This window comes from Emydura macquarii, unplaced genomic scaffold, assembly GCF_026122565.2.
Source record: "Emydura macquarii macquarii isolate MOO-44397 ecotype Brisbane River unplaced genomic scaffold, CSIRO-AGI_Emac_v2 contig_320, whole genome shotgun sequence".
Taxonomy (NCBI): Eukaryota; Metazoa; Chordata; order Testudines; family Chelidae; genus Emydura; species Emydura macquarii.
Window position 1 is genome coordinate 12091756 of NW_027130457.1, and position 22847 is coordinate 12114602.

The following is a 22847-nucleotide window of genomic DNA, read 5'->3' on the forward strand; positions in this document are numbered from 1 at the left end:
AAAAAGGAAGTTTGTAGCATAAGTCTACAGTATCACACCTGCTAAATGTTGTTGCCCACGGGTTCTGCAGTCTCTCTCTCGGACTAGTAGTAGAAGTGCTTTTTTTAGCAGTAGCTTTTTTCCTTCTTCTCATTTGTAGGGGTCCAGTTTGGACTGTAGAGTAAGAGGAACTGGAGTCCCATATATGGAAGCAATTTTTTATTCTTTACTTCTCCTAAGTGGATAACTGGACTATCCTCCCTTACTTCGATGTGGAACATTTTGCCCTAATATTCAGAGTTGCTTGTCAACATCAAGTCCAAGACAAACGGTGGCCAAGTTTTTCAAAATGGGAGACCAGATTTGGGCATCTAAGGTGATCTTTAAGTGAATGAATAAGTGTTTTCATTTTCAAAATTGCTGAGTGTTCAGCACTTTCCCTTTACTTCAATGTGAGGAGCCGTAACTCAGTACTTTTGAAAGTCTAGCCATCTATTTAGGAGGCTAAATAAAAAATTAATGAGTCTAGGGATTTAAACACTTTGACAAGTTTAGGCAAGCAGATACACTCCTAAAAGTGGTTTCCAACTCTGGACTTGCAAGTTCTATTCAAAGTCCCCAGTGCCACACATAATTTTTTTGGTCTGGTTTCCATCCCTGGTCCACTTGTTAGCTGTTTAGTTAAGTAACTGCTTAGTTTTACCCTGAAGGAGGTTGCATTACTGCAGTATGTGCAGCAATTCATATCTCATATATAAAATCCTTTGGGATGAATGTTAAACTTCAATACTCTAAACTTCTTATCATTGCTTGTAATCTTTCTGCCACTCACTGTTTATTGATTTTCTATTTTATTTTTTGTATAAAATACAGTGAAGGGCTTTTCAAGTAAAAGTACCAAGAAGGAGTGTAATCAGGTGGCTGCTGTCTGAATCCTTTCACAAGCAGTTAATAGGTGTACTGGTAACCTGTCTATATGGATGACAACTTTCTATTTTTCCATCTCTGTGCCAATACATCTCTTAGTAAACAAACGGTGATTGGTAGGTTCCAGTTCTGCCCTCAGATACACAGGTGTAAGTCCAGCCAAATCTAACGGAAGTTGTGGCATGTAACTTAGGATAGATATGGGTCCTTAATGTTTATTTAAAGCTTCTCTACTTGTAAGGAAAGACTATAAGTCAAAGCAACATTAACTCTATGATAAAGCATAGGCAAGGAAATATGAATCTGAGATAGTCAGTGGTTGGAACTAAAATATTAATAACGGGTTTACTTTTGTATACTATTTTGGAGTGTTCTTTGTTGTGGTGTGTTTTTGTTGTTTTGTATGTCTCTCCTCCCCTCCCCCCATTAAACTGTTTTTCAGGCCAAAACAGTATGGTTTTAATTTACATCCTCAGGACTTAAATTTCCATAACTACTGTATCATTTTGCTTTAATTTGAGATTACCCTGCCAAGAAACGGAGCCATTTCAGTCCATAGGACTGTCACTAGAGTTGCTCACCCCAAACCCTATGATTACAGGCAGTGATTTTATTTTACTTTCTGAATTATACCCTATGGTAACAGTCTTCAAAGCTAATAATATACAACAGCAGGCAAACAAGACTAAAAGTCATCTGCAGATTTCCCCACAACTAAATTCAGTAAAAGGCATGTTGATTATAATTTATACTTTGCAACCAATAAATTATCTGACAAGATTTATAGAGACTTTATTTTGGGCAAAATCAGAAACAGAAATAAAAATTTCCCATTCAGGAGTTAAACCTCTAATTCTTTTCTATCAGGCCACTAAGTAGGAAGTAATAAAAATAAAAAATAGAAAAGCTAAAGCCAAATTTACAAACCTACAAAAGCAAAAGCGTACACATCCAGTGACTTCCCTGGGCATACCAACTACCCCACTTCACAGCACTCACTGAGCATCCAAGCTCCTTGGACCAGGGTAGGTCCTGAAGCCTTCTTGGCTCCAAGTCCACAACCATCTCTCTTAAGACATCTGCCTTCTGCTCCCAAGATCCCTGCTCTCCTTTCTTCTGTCTCCTGCCCATTTCTAAATCTTAATTCTGCTCAAAGTCCCATATTTGCTACCCCCTCAGATTTTTGAAAATTGTCGGGAGCTGCTGTGGGCCTCATTCTATAATAGGCACATGGTTTTAGCTGACCTACCAAGGTTGGCAGTAGACGCTGTGAACTTTGGAAGGAGGGCTACAAAGATGCAAAACTATGGGATAGAGTAGGACTCAAGGTAGGGAACCTGAGGAAGGAAGTTGAACCTGATTTACAGAGTCAATGCAGACCAATTCTGTTTTTTCCAGGCCATTGCTCTGGTTGCAGAGTTAACAGGGTTTAGGTGCCTTATTCTAATATGTGTATACTTTCAAATGTTTGTTAACCTTTTCACTGAATTGATAAATGTTTGGATTTTGATGGATACACTGTTCTTATGTTGGGTTTTTGTTTTTCTTTTGATTTTGGTTTTTTACTGGGTTTGTGTGTATGTGTGTAAACCCTTTTTTAAGTTATTGATAAGTATTCCAGCCTTAACTTCAGTTTAGCAGAGTTCCTTTTCTCAGGGAATATGCAATAAGGATATTTTGAAACTATAGGATCTACATAATACAGTACAGGTTTCCTAAGTAAAAACCAGGGTTTTAGAAAAAAATGACTAATTTTAAGTTAATGAATGATCATAAAATTAATGGGTTCAAATTCACAGTTGAGTCTAAGAGTCGACTCTAGAGGGAGTTCAGTTTACACCTTCATCAGGCTTTTTGAACCTGCAAACCCCAATTTAGACTTCCTTAGATTCTGGCCAATATTTTCGTGCTGAAGTTAAGTTCTTGACACTATATTTAGCTGTCCAAATATGGATTTAGGAACCTGACTTTAGACACCTAGTTTGCAAATTTTGGCCTTAGAGTCATTTAGAGTTACAAATGTTTAACGTGTAACTTACACTTTCTGTAAACTTATATGTCCCAAATGCATTAAACATCATGGCCCAAATTCAGAAGTGATGTGCAGTATGGTATAATTGAAGCCTTGTCCATACACAGAAATTGCACCAGTTTAACTTAAATCAATTTTAAACTAATTTAGTTAAACCAGTACAGTTTCCTTGTGTAGACAAGCCTGTAAGCCCTATGGGCCTGATTTTCCATTGCCCTGAACACTATATCATCATCTGATTAATAGTATTTGCACTCACTTTGCAGATAATCAGGCTCCTTTTGCATAACTTAGATTCCCCTAGATTTACTCAGACCCATTCCCGTGGGTCTACATTAGTGTAAGGAAGATGGAGGGACTAACTTACTGGGACAAATTTAGAGGTGAGGTAATATATTTTAATTCAGCTCACTCAGTCTAACTGAGCATGAAGAAGCCTAAGAGAATCATAATCTTAGGTTACACCTCTTTCATGCATAAGTTATACTAGCAGAGGGATGCCTACATGTGCTACAATCATGCCTTCATTTATTGTGTAGACATACCCTTAGACTCACTTAACACATCAGGAAGTGGATGTAATAAGAGTCTGAACTACCACCACCTTACATACCACCTTTGAATTGAGCCCAGTGTGTTGCCAGTTCCTGACATTTTATAGTGTCTTACAATATTTGGTGTTTTTCTTACAGCCTCAGCTCTGGAAGCCATCTGATGAGATAAGAATCTCAGCTTTCAATTTTTAAAAAGAAAGCTTCTAGCCCCTCATGGTTACAGAGAAAAGCTCAAAAATGTGAACCCTTAAAGGCTCAGGAAAAAAAAAGTAAAATAATCTAGCATTTAATTTAAAAATCTCATGATTTTAAGCTAGTGATTTTGTGGCCTGATGTATTAATTTTGAACCTTTGGGATTGGGAATAGTGTGTATATGGCTCCCAAATCCATCCTAGGCAGAACCCTGGCATTCAGGCAATTAATCAAATCAGGGCAACAAGAATAGGTGACTACCATTAGCACCTAGCACTGCACACACATATATGAACTCAAACACTTTGTGTGACTGCATTGAGAATACTGAATGTACATTTTATTAAACAGTCAATAAATTCTCTTTCACTTAGGAAGTAGCTCAGGTATTTTTAAATCTTGTTCCATGTCTATATCCAAATATAATGCTCTTTTTGTGCTAAAGGAGGCAGAAAAAGATTCAAAATGTAAAATTATCTAGGCCTACTTATCTCCCACTCTCTCACTTAAACAAGAAGAGTTGGTCATTCTCTGTGAAGGGTCCTTCGATATGGAACTGACTACTGACTGCCCACATACCTCACTTCCATTCCCCTCTTTGTCCAGCTGAGTCTTGGTCTAATGGCAGTGAAGAAAAAATTGCAAGGCTCATCTTTTTTCATAGGAATTTCCCCAGGTAATGGAGTCTCGTAGGCAAGAAGGAGAGAGTGAGAGATGTTTGTCTGTAGCCAGTGCATTTTAGAAGGCATTGCACATATAATAAATTGCTTGTAATCTATTCGGTAGACTTCTGTGCTGTAAGACAGAAAGGTACAATGTAATTTATAAAGTTAACCCACCTTCTAAAAGGGGTAAGGTAATTGGATAGACTGGTAACCCAGTAGTAGCCGACAGTGAACAAATCCCTGAAACCGATGTATATATTCTTGTGATGGGGTGGGAAGCCCCTAGTGGTCAGAGCACATGCTCCCTGTATCACCTGCGGCTCCAGTTGATGATTTGTTGGTAGTGCCTACTGGTTTAGAGTCAGGCAGCATGGGAATCCTGCTGTATCCCTGCAGGAGCTACCAGTGCAGGTCTGCTCCCTTGCACTGACCACCCTGTCTGAGGTTTGCTGTGCCCTTTTGAGCTCCACCTCCATTGCAAAGATTAATGATCTGGAGGATGGGATAGATTGCACCCTCAGCAAGTTTGCAGATGACACTAAGCTAGGGGGAGTGGTAGATACGCCGGAGAGTAGGGATAGGATACAGAGTGATCTAGACAAATTGGAGGATTGGGCCAAAAGAAATCTGATGAGGTTCAGCAAGGAAAAGTGCAAAGTCCTGCACTTAGGACGGAAGAATCCCATGCACAGCTACAGACTGGGGACTGACAGGCTAGGCAGCAGTTCTGCAGAAAAGGACTTGGGGGTAACAGTGGATCAGAAGCTGGATATGAGTCAGCAGTGTGCCCTGGTTGTCAAGAAGGCTAATAACATATTGGGCTGCATTAGTAGGAGTATTGCCAGTAGATTGCGGGAAGTGATATTCCCCTCTATTCGGCATTGGTGAGGCTGCATTTGGAGTAGTGTCCAATTTTGCCCTCTCCCCCCCACCCACCCCCCCCCCACACACACACACACACACACACACACACACACACACACACACACACACACACACACACACACACACACACACACAAAGGATGTGGACAAGTTGGAGGGAGTCCAGCGGAGGGCAACAAAATTTTTAGGAGGCTGGAGCACAAAATTTATGAGGAGAGGCTGAGGGAACTAGGCTTGTTTAGTCTGCAAAAGAGCAGAATGAGGGGGGATTTGATAGCTGCCTTTAACTACGTGAAAGGGTGGTCCAGGGAGGATGGCGCTCTGCTGTTCTCAATGATAGTAGATGACAGAACAAGGAACAATGGTCTCAAGTTGCAGTGGGGGAGGTCTAGGTTAGATATTAAGAGAAAGTTTTTCACTAGGACGGTGGTGAAGCACTGGAATGGGTTACCTAGAGAGGTGGTGGAATCTCCATCTTTAGGGGTTTTTAAGCTGCAGCTTGACAAAGCCCTGTCTGGGATGATTTAGCTAAGGTTAGTCCTGCTTTGAGCAGGGGGTTGGACTAGATGATCTCTTGATCTTCCAACTCTAATCTTCTATGATTCTATGGCCAGCAGATGCAGCTGGGCAGAGCTTTCTGGGCCCTAAGCCGCTTATTAACTGTCTATTTATCTGTGTGAGTTTTATTCGCCCCATCACAATCCTCTAAAACCAAGCTTAGTCTTGCAACCTTGTGGTGCATAGGATTATATGGATCCCTTGGGTTTGATCTCTACATAATAGTTAATTAAAGGGTGGCACGTAAGGTCTCCATTGAAAGTGCATGTCACACTGATTATCATAATCACAGAGAAATATATGTATGGATAACATGTATGTGCAGGTATGTAAAGAGTTACATATATATATATTCTGAAAACTATCCTCTTAAGGTCTGTGAATTGGGACTTGTCATCATAAGGTGATATATAAGTGTAACCACCTTTCCTCCCTGAGTTTCTTGGGGACAGGCAACGCTCACTTTTGTGCCCGGGCACCTGATGACAATGAAGGAGATCCTGAGTATTCCAGTGGTGATGTTGGATAGGTGGGAATCCTCTATTCACCCCTCTGCTGCAATCCTTTTACTTATAAAGGAATTGGCAGTTCCTCCACCTGGCTGAGCCCTGAATTCACTCGATGTTGTGCCTTGGGAGCCTCCAGAATAAACCTAAGGTAATTTGTGCCATGGGTTTAAGTCAAAATACCAATTAGAAATGATATTTACATACCAGTATACACTTTGATTGGAGTTAACACACCTTTACCTAACAACTTCAGAAAACATGATATAACAGACTGAGATTAAACATTACCACTAATTTAAATCAGCAGGGGCAGTTTAATAAATCAATTAACAAATATAGTTTACAGTAGTAAATGAAACATATCTACCTTGCATTATGCTGCCACCATTTACCCAACACTGAAGTATACTCTTCTCTGGATATTAGCGTTCTAAACGCTTGCGTGGATACATTTGAAGCTGGAGACAACACTCTGTTGGTCCAGTGAATCAGTCCAGCCAAGACAACAAGCTGCACACCCCCTTTGAAGACTGGATTTGTTTTAACCAAATGTCTGCAACTTTGGGATCTGGTTCAATGAGACAACCACTCTTACTCTTTTCAGACTCAGACAACCCCTGAAAGTCTCTTTGATGTGCCCCTTCCCTTGCCAGTACTTGCCCAAACATGCCTGGTGATTACTCACATTGCCTTCACGGCAGGCCCACTTCGGTCAGCTTTGGGCACAGCTCCAGTGAAGCCACCAACCACCTCTGAGGCTCCCTGCTCAATTAAAGCCCCAGTAGGCTTTCAGTGGTGGCTTCCTCACAGCAGTTTAGCAGCAGCTCCTAGTATAGACAGAGTGTTCACAAAAGCAATCTCAGCTCCTCTCTCAAAATGAAGCCCACCGCATACTCTCCGTGCATTCCCTGGGAGAGGAAGACTTTCTGCCTCTTCCCCGAGGCATCATGGGAGTTGTCGTCTCCAATGCAGGATTGCAGCACTGATGATCTTCCCAACCGAAACACTTCCAATTAAGTTCAGAGGCTCCTCTAGTAAAGGGTGCCTAAATAAGTTTCTTTGAAGTAGGAGACATTTATTTACCTGTCTGCCTATAAGTAAATTGAGTATTGTATGCTTCACAGTGAACAGCCATTTACTGTCTGAGCAAAATGTTAATCAAGAGCTTGCAAAGTCTCCAGGGGAGAATCTCTACAGGAAAACATAAGCACCAGGTGACCATAGTATTCTTCATCTAGGGGACAAGGTGCCAGGTGGCTTGAATAAAGGACCACAGCCATTCTGGCTGTTTGACATTGGGAGAGAAACTTTGGGTGAGTTAGCTTTTGAGAGACAGGATAATTTGTTAATTAAGTTTAGGCTCTAGAAGGTGTGTTATGATTTTATTTCATATGTAACCCTTTGTTTCCATTAATTCTACTTGCTTCTTCTCAAATTTCTATTATTTGTTAAATAAACTTATGCTTCTTTTCACTAAAAGCATATCTAAATGCTTGAAGTAGAGCAGCATGATGACCCTGAGAAGTAACTAGTAAATTGAAATGTACTGTTCCATTGGGAAGAGCAGATCTGTGAATTCTGTGTGTGTTCAGTGTAACAGGGCCTAGACTCTCCAAGGGGGTGTTTGGATGGCTTGGGGATTGGAGTGTGCCTGTTGTTTACCTGCTGAAGGACAGCAGAGCCTGTGCAGACTGAGAGGGGAGTGGATGTGTTGCCTGAGGCTAGTGGAGTCAGGGAGCTGACCCCTGGCAGGCATAGACCTCATGCTAAGGGTAGGATGCAGCGAGGTGCCTCAGAACCCGGGGTACCCCTGTGAAGCATCAGAAATCTACAGCTGCAAGCATGTTCAGGACAACTAATACTGAATACCTACTGGATGTGCAAACAGTATGTAGATGCCAGAGAAGCCAAAAATCATATCCGTTTATTTGAAAGAAACTTCATTCTAAGTAATTACGTATGTTGACACCATGGTGGCAAATTCTATTAATTCATGGAATGAGGAAGAAGGACTGTTATTATTAAAGAATGTAATTAATATGTTAATAATTTATACACCAACACATCTTAAATTCTTAAAGCCCCAGTATTGTTTACCTTTTTCCCCACAGCTACACAGACCAAATATGTTTTGAGGTTTTCAGACAATCCCAGTTGTCCATGTAGCAATACGCTGGCAAACATGACAAGATCAAAAAGGTCAGACACATGACATTTTCAATCTTGCAATAACAGTGACCTCTATTTAAGGAGAAAGAAGGGGAAAGACACAGCTCTGTTGTTCAATTTTTGCTTCCAGAAAAGTGAGATTAAAGGTTATTCTGTTATTAGAGAGGCAGTGACTAAGAAATAGAGTGCAGAAATAAACTGGATTTCTAATGGTCTGTAACCTTACTTTTTCATTTAAAATTGTCAAGTCTGTGTCTATTTTCAGGGTAGTTATATGGTAGCAACCCTGCTAACTGCTAACATGGAACTTTTCTACATGATATTCAGAATCTTTAAATGTTTGAGCATCCCCCTCTCTCCAGTGCAAAGCCTCATTTCACGTTGGTTTCAGTTTGGCTGCCGGAACAATAAAGCTACCACCATCACAGACAGCTGTGTTTCTATCAGACCCTTCTGTGTCTCTCTCCTTCTCTCCTGGGTCCAAATATAACATATTGGTGATGAGGGATCCCACAAGTGTTCAGTGCTCTCATTGCCTGAATAAGCAGAAGAAAAATTAAGCAAATAATAATAATAATAATAATTAATAATAAATAATATAAAAAAACAGGACAAAGTTTACCCAGAGGCACAGGATGGCAGACTGCTGCTGCATTTTTTTTCAGGCACAACATGAGCCAGCTAGCAAGAGAGGGGGAAGTAGGCAAATAAAGATAGAACAAAGAAGAAGAGTTATGCAGTTACTGCTGGCATTGTTCAAAGAAAGCAATGAGGAGGAAGCAAGTAGCCATCTTGGCTGGCCACATGAAGGCCAGAATAGAAATAGCTTTAACCTGCACTGAAGGTCTATAGCCAGCAGAGGAAGCCCAAGTACAGCAGAAAGGGGTATTCTGCAGTATAAGCACACAGCCAGCAGAGAGCAATCAGGTGCAGATAGTGCACAATAAAAAACAATCCCCAAAACAAACAAACAGGGAAAAAAGAATTTCCCTATGGCAAAGATGTCCAGGAGGTGTGACATCCAACAGAAGAGCATTGAAATGGCAACTTCTGTGGGCAGTGTTTGTGAGTTTCACAAAAACTCTGAATCACAGGTCATGTACCTTGGATGGTTTGAGCAATTTGTACCTTGCATCTCCATTGCAGGTGGACAGAGAGTTTCAATCTTGCTGACAGTGCTGAGTCTGAAGGCATATAGACTGCTGCATAAACTATTGTCTCCAACTGTGCCTGGAACCATATACGCCGACCTGCCTATCTTCTGATGAAGTCTGGCATGCCATCACTCAGACAAGAAACAACAAGGCACCAGGCCCAGATGGCATCCCTGTGGAGGTCTTCAAAGCTGGTGGATTAATACTTGTGCAAAAACTTCATCAACTCCTTAAAATTTGAGTTAATGAGGAAATTCTACCTGACCTAAAGAATTCCAATATTGTGACCATTTTTAAGAAAGGGGACAAGTCAATGTGTGGGAATTATCAAAGTATTGCCCTTCTCTCCATTGCCGGGAAGATTCTTGCTCGCATCCTGTTGAACCATCTCCTCTCTCTTGTTGAACATGTCCTTCCAGAATCCCACTGTGGCTTCAGACTATCTTGGGATACCACCACCATGATTTTTGTTGTGCAACAGATCCAAGAGCAGTATAAAGAACAACACCAGGCATTGTTTATGGCATTTGTTGACCTAATTAAGGCCTTTGATTCCATCAATTGTAAAGCGTTATGGAAAGTGCTGTCTAGGTTTGGTTGTCCATTGAAGTTTATTCGCGTTCTCAGGCTAATTCATGATTAAATGACTACCACCATCCTCTGTAATGGGTTAGAAATAAACATCCGTACTGGTGTTAAGCAGGGCTGTGTTACTACCCCAACCTTTTTCTCCATCTATCTTGCTGTAATCTTGATTCTTATTCATGACTGCCTCTCCTCTGGAATTTTGATTGAATATCGCATGAATGGCCAGCTTTTCAATCTGTGGTGTCTTCATTCCAACATTAAGACCAGGACTGTTGTTATTGACCATCTGTATGCTGACAACTGTGCTATCTTTGCACACACCGAGGCTGACTTACACTCCACCCTAGATCTCTTCTCAGGTGCCTATATTAGTCTAGCACTCTCCCTCAACATTGGGAAAACTAAGGTGCTACACCAGCCTGCCCCAGCACAAGTTGACCTTCTCCTTCCACAAATTGTCATTGGTGGTGAACCCCTGGAAAACGTTGACTATTTCCTTACCTTGGTTGCCACCTCTCCCAGGCAGCCAAAGTTAATGTGGAGCTCAACTATAGGACCGGTTGTGTCAGTGCATCCTTTGGAAAGTTGCTCTGTCGTGTTTTTATTGACAGAGATCTGCAGATGGAAAGTAAGATCCTGGTCTACAATGAGGTAGTCATCCCTACTCTTCTTTATGGGTGTGAGACATGGGTGACCTATCTTAGCCATCTTAAGCATCTGGAGTGGTATCAACAGCACTGCCTTAGGAAGATTCTCCATATCAGATGGGAAGACAGTTGCACCAATGCCAGAGTTCTCTCTGCAGCTAACATCACCAGTGCTGAGGCGAAGATTTTGAAATATCAAATTCTGTGTGCTGGTCATTGTGTGCAGATGGTTGATACTCATCTTCCAAAGCAAATCCTCTTTTCTCAACTTAGTCAGGGTAAGAGGACCCACAGGGGACAGAGGAAATGCTACAAGGACACCCTGAAAGTATATCTTAAGAAGGGAGTCATAGACCCTATGAATTGGGATGCACTGTCTGGCAATAGACGGTAATTGTGTCACATCATATATCAAGCCTCAGCCCGTTTTGAAGAGAATCGCCTTGCTCAAGAGGCTGAGAAATGGCAGAGGAGGAAGGAAAGTGTACAGCATCCCAGCCAGCAGTTGTGCTCTCTCCAAGCAACCACCTGTCACATGGAAAAATCTGCAGAGCACAAATTGGACTCCTCAGCCATTTTAAGTCTCAACAGTGACTTTCTCTCTGGCAGACATCATCCTCGTATTGAGGGATAGCCAATGATGATGATTGAAGGAAAGTATCCACCATTGTTTGGCATATCTTGGCTTGAGAAGCTCAAGATGAATTGGACTGAGGTCAAGACAATCACAAAATCACCTTGCAATGTTCAAGAAATACTGGACAGATGCTCCACAGTTTTTTTAAAAGAATTTGTATAGATGAACAACATGTAAGCGAGCATGGTTAAGTCCGATAGCCAGTCAAAATACTGCAAGCTCAGAGTTGTGCCTTATGCTCTGAAGCATATGGTAGGAGCTGATTTGGAGCATTTATTGAACATCAGTTTTGTGACCAGTTTCACACAGTGAGTGGACTACACCCATCATATCAGTGATCAAAAAAGAATGACTCCATCCTAATCTGTGGAGATTTTAAAGTGACACTGAATCCAATTTTATGTGAAGACCAGTATCCTTTACCTCATACTGAAGATTTGTTTGCTACTCTTAGTGGGAAAGAGTATTTCAGTAAATTGGATTTGCTCAATAATGCATATCTACAAATGGTGATTGATCCAGCATCTCACAAATAGCTCACAATCAACATGCAAAAAGGCTTATTTTGATACAACAGGTTGCCTTTCTGGTATCACATCAGTACCTGCCCTGTTCCAGAAAGCCATGGGTGAGATTCTGAAAGGACTGAACAGAATTTAGTGCTATTTGGATGACATCCTTGTTACAGGAAAGGATCAAGAGGATCGTTTTCAAAATTTGGACACTGTCTTGCAACATTTGAAAGATCAAGGACTGAGAGTACATCAAGACAAATGTGAGGTTTTCAAACTTTCAGTTGAATTCCTTGGAAATGTAATTGCCAGAGAAAGAGAGGGTGCTTCTTCAAGCATCCCTGGTAGAGAATGTGTCACAGTTATGTTTTTTCTTAGGGCGGCTTAACTACTATGGTAAATTTCTGCCTAATCTGATGAAAGTGTTGTTACCTTTACATGAAGTGTTTCAAACAGAGAAAAAATAGAAATGGAATAAAAATAGAAGAGTGTGTACACACATTTAAGGAAGCAAAGAAACGGTTAAAATCAGCCAAAGTTTTTATGCACTTTGATGCTTCGCTACCATTACAATTGGCTTGTGATGTGTCACCATATGGAGTGGGTGAAGTTTTTCCTAACAACATGGAGAAACCAATTACTATTGCATCATGAACACTCACCATTCCTGAGAAAAACTATGCGCAAATAATGTCAAGAGCTTCTTGCTCTATCTTGCAAATTTGGAAGATCCATACCTATCTGTGTGGTAGACATTTAGCCCTGCTGATGGGTTACTTTCAGTTTTTGGACCAAAGCATGGAATTCCAACATTAGCTGCTGCTCACATGCAACAACAGGCATTGATGCTTTCAGCTCATTACAATACTATTCAATTCTATAAAGGGACTCAGTGTGGCACTGCTGATAGTCTGTCTTGCTGCAATGCCCAAGTTCCTGTCAACCCAAAGAAATTGCCCATTGTTAGCACACACATCAACAATGAAATCTCTAAGGATGATGTGCTTTCTCTTGTGAAGGGAATGGTACTACAGGGCACAGTATTGGATCATAAGAATCCCCATGAAGGATTGAGGGTAATAATCAAGTGATCCATCCCATCAGCCATTCCCAGCCTCTGGCAAACAGCAACCACTGCCTTTTCTGGCTAGTAGCCTTTGATTGACCTATCCTCCATGAACTTAGTTCTCTAGTTCTCTTTTGAGACCATTATAGTCTTGGCCTTCACAACATCCTCTGGCAAGGAGTTCTACAGGTTGACTGTGTATTGAGTGAAGAAATACTTTCTTTTGTTCATCTTAAATCTGCAGCCTATTATTTTCATTTGTTAATCCCTAGTTCTTGTGTTACAAGAAGGAGTAAATAACACTTCCTTATTTACTTTCTCCACATCAGTCATGATTTTATAGACCTCTATCATACTGCCCCTTAGTCATCTCTTTTCCAAGCTGAAAAGTCCCAGTTTTGTTAATCTCTCCTCATATGGAAGCTTTTCCATACCCCTAATCATTTTAGTTGCCCTTTTCTGTACCTTTTCCAATTCAAATATATCTTTTTTGAGATGTGGTGACCAAATCTGCACACAGTATTCAAGATGTGGGCATGGATTTATAAAGAGGCAGTACAATATGTTCTGTCTTATTATCTATCCGTTTCCTAATGATTCCCAATATCCTGTTACCTTTTTTGACTACTGCTGCACATTGAGTGGATGTTTTCAGAAAACTATCCACAATGACTCCAAGATCTCTTTCTTGAGTGGTAACAGCTAATTTAGACCCCATTGTTTCATATGTATAGTTGGGATTATGTTTTCCAATGTTCATTATTTTGCATTTATCAATGTTGAATTTCATCTGTCATTTTATTGACCGGTCACTCAGGTATTTGATGTTAGTTATGGATATATAGAGTCACTGTTCAGGGTGGTCTCTAGGGGGGCAAATAGCAAGCAGGTAAGAGTCTTTAAACAAGAAATAAGGACAGTCTGGCATTCACCCTGACCACAGGGCCCTGGGTCTTTGTAATCTCTTCATGGTGTTAGAATGGGATCAAATACAGACCCAACAGATCACTGACCATCCTTACGAAAAGAGGAAAGCTGTTCTGTGTGCTTGTGGAACCTCTCCCAAATTAAGCTGCCATCAGCACTCTATTCAGATCCTTTCCCTTTCCCACTCCAGTTATGTATGAATGTGAGCCATTAAAAAGAAAAAGAAAAAAAAGGCCAGAATATTATTGAACCCAATACCCCCTTTGCCACAGCAGTAACCAATGTTTTAAACTGACTATAGCACTGGCTGAAAGGGAAGAAGTGCCTGTGATTCAGGCACTCGACTGGGACTCAAGAGAGAGATTTGATTGCCGCCTGTACCACAGTCTTCTTGTGTGACCTGAGGCAAGTCAAGTTCTGTGTATAAGTTCACATCTGTAAAATGGAGAAATAAAAATGATTCCCTATTTCACAGAGGTGTTGTGAAGGTAAATTCACTGATGTTTCTTAGTTTTTGTCATACTATGGTGATGGGGTACCTAGATCAGGATTCTCGACATCTTTTACACTATGATGTCCCATGTTATCTAGCCAGGAAACCCCTCTTTCCCCCCACCTCCCATGATACACATAGTTTAGCAATGTAGATTCATAGATTCCCAGGTCAGAAGGGACTATTATGATCATCTAGTCAGATCTCCTCTATAACTTATGCCATAGAACTTCCCCAAAATAATTCCAAGAGCATAGCTTTTAGAAAAACTTCCAATTTTGATTTAAATTGGTAAATTTATGCCTTATTTACGGTCTGAATGTGTCTAGCTTCAATTTCCAGCCATTGGATTGTATTATACCATTCTCGGTGAGACTTAAGAGCCCATTATTAAATATTTGGTCCCCATGAAGGTACTTATAAACTTAAATGGAAGGATAGGATGATTGCCACCTCCAGCACCTGTTTGTGACACCCTAGGGTTGAGAACGCGTCTCCTAGAAAGATAGAAGTCTGATCACCACAGGATATTCAAGTGCAAGGATAAGGAGGTGATACTGATAGCAATAGAATGGGGGACACAGTAGATGTTCTTGGAGCATGGCTAGGAATTCTATGCTGTCAGCTAACTGGGTTGCTGGTACAGAATAACTGGTTTTAATCACTTTCATTCATCAATTAATAGTTGCAAATGTACACATTCATTTTAAATGTATCCAGGTGTAAAAAGAACAGGGCAATTCTTGATTAACTTTTTCTGTGCTCTTCACTGTAACAGACACATCTGGTCAATGCATCTTTCCAGAGTGGACTGATTGTACAGTATCCAATAGTTACATGAGCAGACATTCAAGTCAATTAAGTGGATACATTCTGGAAGGAAATGTATTTTTCCCATCAGTTTTCAGTATTGATATATTTGGATTCAGCCATCTCTCAAACAGCTCTTTGCCACTTGTGTCTTTTGCTTATTTTCATCAAATCTGTGCTAGAAAGGATATCCTTAGAAGGCTTATCTTTTGGTAACCAGCAAACTCATGATTATTAGAAGCTTCTTTCTTAAAGGGAGTCTTTGAGATTGGGCCTGTTCATTCAAGGCATATACTATTTACTGACATTTTCTACTGTCCTTTTAGAAATCCTGACTGGAACAAAGAAGCACTTTTAATCTCTTTTCCAAATTGTATGTTTTAGAGAAGGGCTATCAACGGCATAGAAACTGTCAGGTGATTCAAATTAACTTAAGGACAAACTTGCTTATGCAACTCTAAGGGGTTCTTTGTCAGTAGAACTACTGTGCACCTCTTCTCAGCCTGGAGCACGTGGGAAGCATAGTGCACTTCCCATTAGAATGCCATGTGCCCCCCCACTGCAGCTGGCCATTGCTGATTGGCACAGAGCCATGGCTTCTCCTCTGCACTCTTTTCTGCCCCCTGGGGCATGGCTAGTGGTGCTAGTGCTGTATAGTACTCAGGGACAGCATCTGTGACTGGTGTCTGCACATGGGGTCTTTGTGCATCTTTGTGCACTGGTGCATTGTTAGGGCACAATCTGGCTCTTAGCTTGTTATTTTTAAGGATAACTGTGAAGTTTGCCATGCGAAAAAGTCTTCATTTCAGGGTCTGTGCATAGTGGGTCCAAGTGTTCATTCAGATCAAGTTTTGGAACCTTTATTATAGTTTGCAAAATTTGCAGAGAATGGCAATAGACTAGGTTAGATTTATCAAATGATATTTTGCTTCTGTCCTGGTATACTGTATTTGTTTTTAGCTGTCGGAATATATAGTACTATGATCAATTTTTTTTAAAGAAGTTGAGAAGATTTTCTCTGTGTCTAAAATTCTGTTCATAAAAAGCAATTTCTCTTTAGATTTTTAAAAAATGTAAATGGCACATTCACTTTTAAGTTCAGTTGAATGTGTTTCTGAACCCATCCAGAACCTGTGCCCTTTATTCTTTTGGTTCTTGAATAAAAAGGCTATTTCATTCTACTCAGGAACTTTTGGTTTGATGGGCAAAGGTAAAAAAATGAATATAATGGTGTCATAATACCCAAGAGAAGAAAAGCTTCGGTTTATAGTGGTTTTATCTTGACAAATGCAGGGAACACATGGGGTTGATGCAAGGGTAAAGCACAGGAGATGGCTGACAGGCTCTATGACTGCTGAATTTTCAAGCCCTATCTCTTCTCAGAGTGTGTCTACACTACAATGAAAACCACAAAACTGGCATGTGCCAGCTGACTCTGGCTCGTGGGGATCAGGCTAAGGTGCTGTTTAATTGCTCTGTAGACATTCGGGCTCAAGCCCCATAGCACAGGCCAGCCATAGGTTTTTAATTGCAATGTAGACACACCCTCAGGCAGCTAGCTGGTCCATTCAGTTTGCATCTGCTTAATAATCTTTTCTGCTGCATTCTTTAATGTTTCCACATGAAAGAAATATGTTGGGCCAGAACCCAATGGAACTTTGCTCATTTATGCCAGGTGAGAATCTGGGCCTTTATATGAGAAGCAAAACTACAGCTATTGAATTTTGAAAAAAATGACATAATACATTCACAATGAAACAAACAGCAAAAGTAACTTAAAACACAGAAGTATTTGGAATCAACATAAAATTCCATAATGCTGAGAGAATATTCTAGTGATAAATCTCCCCACCAATGCAGTGTATTAAGAGTAAATCCTAAAAGACAACCAATGTGATGAGTGAATTTGAATGGGTTGTTAATGTTGATTTAGCTGTCTTGTGTATGTTGAGAGATTACCTCCATAGATCACAAAGAAAAAGAACAGAAGAGATAACAAAAGAAGTGCATACAGCAAGGAAATACTGTATGCATTAAAGAAAGAATAAAGAAACTGAAAACAGAAAAAAAAGATAAATAGGAAACAGAAAACTCTATAGAAAACTGGTAGTATTACCTGTAAATGTAGTAGCTAACAAATACAGAGTTAAGTATATTTTTTTTAAAATAAGTTAGTGTACTTTTAATCATCTTTATTCTTGAATCTATAGTTGAATCAGAAAAAATGGAATAGACTTAATCTGATATTTATTCTATCATTTATTCTCTGCATTGTGTCTTTCTGACAGAGGCAATATGTCCCAAACTCAGAAAGCCAGTCTTTCTATGTTGGAAGCAAGAGATGTTGACATCTGCAGTTTAAAGTAGAATACCTTTTGCACATAATATTGTTGCTATTTATTTTTTCTGATGGGTACTTACCTTTGATGTATTACAGAAATCATACAACAAAATAAATCTGGATAATCTTGGCATTACAAGAATAGAGGCATATCTAGTTTCATTAAATTATATTATTTTGTTAAGTTTGTATGTATAGACAGCACCAAAATATATTGTCAATATCACATTTAATATTTAATTTCTTTACAGATGCAACAACTATCACTATTTTCAATTCATGTTGTTTTACTTTAGGTGGCAGTCAGTGTAAAGAGCAAAAAACTCACATTCTATTAATTTTTAACTTCCTTCTCAGACACATGTTGTAATAGAAAGTGAGTAGAAAGTGAGAGCCTGAGACATGAGACCTGGTATAACAGGCCGGATCAGAGGCCTGAGCTAAAGCAGAAGTTGTGCTCTGCTGTTATAAAGCAAAGTTAGCGGCAGTCAGACTGTGAACCTCCTGGCAAACTCACAGAATCTGGCAAGAACAGAGCTGGTGTTGCAAAAACGTACATTCCTAAAGAGCGCTAGACACATAACACTCATGTATCAGAAAACCCCAAAACTAGGAATGGTACAAGTACACTCCCCAAAGATAACAAGAAGATACTGACCCCTCTTAAAGCCAAGGTCAGAATGACAGTGTGATGGATAAAGATGTTTTGATCGAATCATCCTGTACAAGGTAAAGGGTGGTATCTCACCATGTGAAAGTGTGCAACTACACACGTCAGAAGGGTAATATGCAACTTGTTTGTTCAGTGTATAAAAGAGGGTCTCAAAGGGAGTGTCTTTGTCTGGCCAAGTGAGGACCAGAAAGTCCCGCCATTCATTGAGCTGGTCCATTGTCACAGCATACATATCCTAGTGTAACTGTGGAGTCTATGGGGAGATAGCACTGTGCTTCATTAGCAGTAAACCTGGCCTGGTGCCTTCATTACTGAAATGGATCTCTGATCTTATTGGGCAATCCAATCGTGGTCTTCTGTATCAACTATCTGTGCAGAGCTGGGACAGCATGCTTACTAGGAGAACACACATGCAGCCAACACCTGACAAGAGGCAGGGTCCCTTGTGATTTTTCCACCCAAGAATTTGCCACAAAATTTGCTACAGAACTGTTCTCCAAAATCTATGGCCATGTTCATACTATGGGGACTATATAACTACATTGCTGTAGCTATGCTAGCATAACCCATAGTGTAGATGCAGCCTGCAGCAACAGAAGGGATTTTTCTGTTGCTGTAGGAGCACCACCTACCCATGCGATGGTAGCTATGTGGATGGAAGGATTCTTTCATCAACCTAACTGGGTCTACACCAGGGGTTAGGCCAGCATAGCGATGGTGCTCAGCGGTGTAGATATTTTTCACACCCCTGAGAACCATAGCTATGTCAAATTAAATGTTAAATGTAGGTGAGGCTTAAGCTTTCATTTAAACAAAAAATGATGGGCCTGTCTCACCACTGCATTCCTTCAGTTTTAACACTGGTTTAACTCCACAGATTTCAGTGATGTAAAAAGCTGGAGTAACATACTGGTGAATCAGGTCAGATGTTTATAGCCTTCCGGAATGCAAAGAAAGCCTTCAAAATGTGAACTGAAGCTGTGTCTCCACTACATAGCCTATGCCAGCATAGCTAGTAGGGTAGATGTAGCCTATACCAACAGAAGGCTTTTTTCTGTTGGTATAGGAACCCCACCTTTTCAAACAACTTTAGCTATATCAACAGAGGCACTCTTTGGTCAATACAGCTAAATCTACTCTGGGGTTTTTGCTAGCATAGCCATGTTGGTCAGGGTTTTGATTTTTTCACACCCCTGATCTATGTAACTATGCCAATATAACTTCTAAAGCCTGGTCTACACTAAAAATTTAGGTCAACTCTGCCACATCACTTGGGGTGTGAAAAATCCAAGCCCCTGAGCTATGTGGTTAAATTGACCTAACCCCTGGTGCAAACAACTCTAGGTTTGCTAGCTACCGCTTCTCGGGGAGGTGGATTATCTACGCCAACAAGAGAACCCATCTTGTCAGCATAGGTAATGTCTGCACTGCTGTGCTATGGCAGTTCAAGTGCAGCTGTGTTGCTGTAGCATTTCAAGTGTAGGCTAAGCATGGGCTATGCTATTGCAGTCATGATTTCCTGAATCTGCAGACAGCCTGAAACGATAGTGCTAAACGGTGTGAACTGCCTCAATCATCTCAATAATGTTAATTATGTTGACATTTACAATGTTATCTCTGAGTTTCAGAGTTAACAGTTTGACTGCTGATCATTTTATTAGAAATATCTAGCTAATGTGCCTTTCCCATAAACTCTGCCTCCCATGCCTTCTCTCATATTCCCAGCTGCCAAAACCTCCCATTTCATCCTGACATCTTCTGTGATGCAATTGGGCAATATCAATACAAAATTCTGCAGAATATTGAAGACTGAAAGTGTGAGGACAGTATAAAATAAACTTTTTTTTCTATCAAAGTAAATAACAAAGAGGCCACTGTGTTATATTCATTTTCATATTTAATTCAGCAAAAAAATTACATTTTTTAGTATATTGGAAATTGCCACAGAATCCAGAGACGTTGCCACAGAATTAGTGTCCAGCTTGCCATAGTGCACTTAGGGCCTGGCATGTGAGACCTGATTCTCCATTGCTTATGATATGTGTAGTCATTTACACCTGTGCAAAGAGGGTGTAATATTCTACTTACTATTCAAACTTAACACTGGTGTAATGACTACAAATGTACAAGAGGGAGAAATAGGCCCATCCTGTATGTCCATACAGCCTTCCTGGAAACTTGTTCAGGTTTTTGCTTCAGTGGGTTTGCATGTGTGTAACTGAGAGCAGAATTCAACCAATTGCAATTAAAGTCCTCTTTCTATTTCAGTGGCGCTCAAACTGGGAGATAAACTCACTCTAATACAGCACCATAGGATCTGGTTATTAAACATGAACTACATGATATTTCTGAAGGAAAGAAAACTGAAAATGATGACTGAAAAGCCATAGGCCAGTTATGCAGCAGTGGACATCTCAGTTTATTGTACTTCCTCCTGTGACAGTTTGAAAATGGTATTTACATTCTCTCATCCAAACAAATAAGTAAACAATAATCGATTAAATACTGTATCTTGAGAGAATGTCATCAAATTATCATTTTGAAACAGCCAGTTATGGATACGACTCTCTGGGATAAAGTCTGCTCTCAGTTACAGCCATGTAACACCACTGAAGTCTTTAGGGTTGTATGTGTGTAACTGACAGCAAAATGATTCCCTTGTCCCATGTACATAGATTAATCCATATGGAGTAGTACGTTGTTTTTCTACAGGCTGCCAAATGTAACCAAGGGAATTAATGGTTGGTTTGTATGTTTTATTTAGTTTATTCAAATGCTTTATAGTCTGAAAATGTATAAATGTCTTAGCTACTGCTTAATTATAGACCTAGTGAATGTCATCATGGTACCCTTAATGTTAAGCTTTATTACCACAGATACTGTAGATCTAATTTTATCCTAATTAATTTAATTGTTGTTAGAGCAACTAATAATATAGGGCTAGATTCACAAAAGGACTTAGACACCAGTGCCACTTTAGCCACCTAGTGCCTGGAATCAGGCCCCACTAGGATTCACAAAGCCCCTGCTCAGTTGCCCCTGCAGTCACCTAAACTTGCTCAGTGTCAGCATTTTTCTGGTAAAACATAGGTGCCTAGGTTTCTGCCTCTGCACATGAGCGCTTTAGCCCCATACCTGGCTTCTGGATGCCTAAGCTCCAGAGCAATATGTGAACTGGGACAAGATAGACTTTCTTCCGCCTAACTAGCCTGAAGTGCCAAATGTGGTAAGAGTGCTCAGACCTCACCTACCTGATTGGCCCCAGACAGGCGATCTTACACAAAACAGTGGGGGGAGGAGGAGGAGGACTTCACTCCTAAACTTTAGCCCAGTGGTTAGGGATCTCTCCTGGGATGTTGGAGACCCCCAGTTCTAGTTCCCCCTCCACCTGAGAGGGAGAAAGGATTTGAACTGTCTCTGCCACCACTAAGGTGAGTGCCCTAACTTCTTGGGCTATAAGATATTGTGAAGTGGAGCTGCCTCAGTCTCTCCTTTTGAAGGTGTACCACGGTGAATAAATAATGAAAGAATCACAGAGAGAGAGAGAGAGAGAGAGAGTATGACTCTGTAGACTGGTGGTTAGAGCACTCACTTGGGAGACTCAGGATCCAGTCCTCCTGCTCCAGTTATTTCATTTATTATCAGCTTTAACGGGAGAGACCAAAGGTATGTGTATACAACAAGTGCTACAGCAGCACAGTTGTGACACTGCAGCTACACCGCTGTAGTTTAGATACTTGCTACAGTGGCAGAAGATGTTTTTCTCTCGCTGTAGTAAATGCATCCTCTCAAGAGGTGATAGCTACGTTAATGGAAGAATTCTTCCGTCAACCTGGAGATGTCTACACTGAGGCTTAGGTCAGCCTAACTATATCTCTCAGGAGTGTGACAGAGCTAGGTTTCACCTAAGTTTTAGGTGTAGGCCAGACTGGATGGAACCCCATGTTAAAATATCCCATTACCAGTGGTTAGGGGACTCACCCAAGAGGTGGTAGTTCCCAGTTCAAATGCCTTCTCTCCCTCAGTAGAGGTGGTACTTGAACTAGGGGGTCTTCCACATCTTAGGTGAATGCCCTAACCACTGGGCTAAAAGTTATTGTGGAGCTCCTCCCCTCTCTACCAGTTCTCCATCCGCCCCTCCCTCCTCAGCTTCTTGCTAAAATTGCATAGGAACCTAACACAAAAAGAGAATTTCCAAGCAGAGAAAGATGTCTTCCTCCGGTCCAGACTTAACCAACTGTCTTGAAGAAAGGGGCGTGGTTAGGATACACTGATTGACTTGGCAAGCTTAGTTGAAGAGCTGCCTAATGTGCTGGCTTTTGTAGATCCCATTCTAAGGCACCTATCCCTATTTCTTTCCGCTCATCGTATATGGAGCCTAGGTGCCATATTCAGGCTTTGTGAATCTGGTGGTTTTTCTAAGCATCTAAAAGTTAGGCATGACAACATTCAGGGTCACCACTCCTAAATTCCTTTGTGAATTTAGTCCATTCTATATGTGGGCTAGATCCTCCAAGTAGAAAAACACC

The 22847-nt window shown here is 40.6% G+C and overlaps 1 protein-coding gene across 3 annotated transcripts in view; it reads left to right on the forward strand.

Annotated features, from left to right (window-relative positions):
- SEMA5A (semaphorin 5A) overlaps positions 1–22847 on the forward strand; it is a 546230-nt gene that overhangs the window by 464752 nt on the left and 58631 nt on the right. The gene's annotated exons all lie outside the window — the stretch shown is intronic.